The sequence below is a fragment of the Chiloscyllium plagiosum genome, chromosome 47 (genome assembly GCF_004010195.1).
Source record: "Chiloscyllium plagiosum isolate BGI_BamShark_2017 chromosome 47, ASM401019v2, whole genome shotgun sequence".
Taxonomy (NCBI): Eukaryota; Metazoa; Chordata; class Chondrichthyes; order Orectolobiformes; family Hemiscylliidae; genus Chiloscyllium; species Chiloscyllium plagiosum.
Window position 1 is genome coordinate 9,733,743 of NC_057756.1, and position 2,324 is coordinate 9,736,066.

Below are 2,324 nucleotides of genomic sequence, written 5' to 3' on the forward strand. Positions count from 1 at the left end.
TCCCTCGCTGTGTGTGTGTGTGTGTGTGAGAGAGAGAGTGTGTGTGTGGGAGAGATTGTGACTGTGTGTGGTTGATAGAGTGTGTGCGCGAGTATGATGGAGTATCTGTGAGAGGGTGAGCATGTGAGTGTGAGTGTGATCGTGTGTAAGAGTGTGTGTGTGTATGTGGGCTTGTATCTGTGTGAGAGAGACTGTGTAGTGCAGTGTGGTCACCTGGAGTGTGCCATGAACCCAAGGTCCCGGTTGAGGCCATTCCCATGGGCTATCAGCCTGTGCTCGGCCACTCTGTGTTGTTGCTGTGCTGAAGTCCGTTTTGGAGGATGGTCTGAGGCCGTGTTCTCTCCGACTACGAGGGGACCCTCCTGTCTGTTGATTGTTGTGCGGTGCTGAAAATGTGTTGCTGGAAAAGCGCAGCAGGTCAGGCAGCATCCAGGGAACAGGAGAATCGACGTTTCGGGCACAAGCCCTTCTGCAGACTTCACTTTCTCCTCAAAGATTGTTGTGCGGTGCCCATTCATCTGTTGTCGTAGCCTTTGCTCGGTTTCCCCAATGTACCATACCTCAGGGCATCCCTGCCTGCAGCGAATGAGATAGACAACGTTGGCTGAGTCACATGAGTACCTGCCATGTACACGGTGGGAGGTGTCCCCACGTGTAATGGTGGTATCCATGTCAACACTCTGACACGTCTTGCAGTGATTGCCATGACAGGGTTGTACGGTGTTGTGGTCGAAGGCCGGGCAGCTTGCTACGAACAATGATCTGTTTGAGGTTTGGTGGTTGTTTAAAGGCAAGAAGTGGAGGTGTGGGGCAGGCCTTGGTGAGGTGCTCATCCTCAGCGCTAATGTGTTGCAGGCTCCAAAGAACATGGCGCAGTTTCTCCCCTCCCGGGAAGTACTGGACAACGAAGGGTACCCTATCGGTTGTATCCCGTGTCTGTCTCCCGAGGAGGTCATTACGGTTTCTCATTAGAACTGGTGATCGATGAGTTGTGCATGATATCCTGTGAGAGTTTTTTCAAAACAGAACATTAGATATTGCAAATTGACCAAATATCAAAAAGGAAAGGCCCCAGTGAGATTTGAACTCACGACCCCTGGTTTACAAGACCAGTGCTCTAACCCCTGAGCTATGGAGCCTGACTCACAGCTGTGCCTGTTTCTCCAGTACCTGTTGTGTGCATGTGGGTGGGGACCAGTTGAAATGTTGATATGGTGACTCACCCTGACATACCTGTGTCACATTCTCCAATGGCTACTTGCCAATAGCAACACTGGGAGTGGCTCATTCCATAATGTGGCACTTCCCACCCACCCAGGGCACCTGAGTAACTCTCTCACTACCTTCATTGGTCTCTGGGTAACCTTTCAATTTGGTGAGATGCCCAGTGAGCCTGGAGCAGGAGGTGGCAGCGGTGTTGAGGTTGTGGCCAGGCTTGCCTCGTGCGAGGCCCAGTATCAGTGAGCTGGGCCAAGGGAGAAAGATGGTGCCTGAGGAACAGCATTGGTGGAGGTGAGGTGTTGGCCAAGGGGCTGTGGCCTCTCCTTAAGCTACCTTCGGTCCAACCCGTCCATGCCGACCAGATATCCCAACCCAATCTAGTCCCACCTGCCAGCACCCGGCCCATATCCCTCCACCCTTCCTATTCATATACCCATCCAAATGCCTCTTAAATGTTGCAATTGTACCAGCCTCCACCGCTTCCTCTGGCAGCACATTCCATACACGCACCACCCTCTGGGTATATGAATAATTTTGAATAATTTTTTAGAATTATTCAAAATGGCGACAGTGGGAGATTTCCACTGTATTTTACTGCAAAATATGTGTGAGAATAAAACCATTCATTTTTTTCAGTAGGAGTGGAGGATATTTCTGGTCAGACTCGAGTTGGAGGGAACGTTGGACCCTCTTCCAGCGTGATTCAGGCTCCAGACTGCACTGCGCTCGCAAAAATGTAGATAGTCCCAGCGACCGAGGTTCCCCGTGTGGCACCACCATCGATCTGAATCAGGCTTTCGGGCCTTCTGACCATCCGAAGCAGACGACTGGTGAACGGGCGTGCACTCTGAGCGGTTTCCCAGTTCGGTTGTGGCTGTGTCTCTCTCTGTGTCTTGACAGAAGTGGGGAGCGCTGTTGTCTCGTATGTCCCTAACGCTGACCAGAGGGTTATGCCAGGTGTCTTACAGAGTACTGAAGGGGTCAAATCAATATAAACATAAGCCAGTCCCAACTTTATCAGGAACACAATTACAACAGCCTTTATAGTAATAGTAATAGAAGCAGGAGGAGGCCATTTGGCCTATCGAACATGTTCTGCCACT

The 2,324-nt window shown here is 51.1% G+C and overlaps 1 non-coding gene across 1 annotated transcript; it reads right to left on the reverse strand.

The window, feature by feature from the left end:
- Positions 1 to 1,066: 1,066 nt before the first annotated feature.
- trnat-ugu lies at positions 1,067 to 1,139 on the reverse strand. The gene has a single exon. It is a non-coding gene; the product is annotated as a tRNA-Thr (tRNA).
- Between the last annotated feature and the right edge of the window lie 1,185 nt (positions 1,140 to 2,324).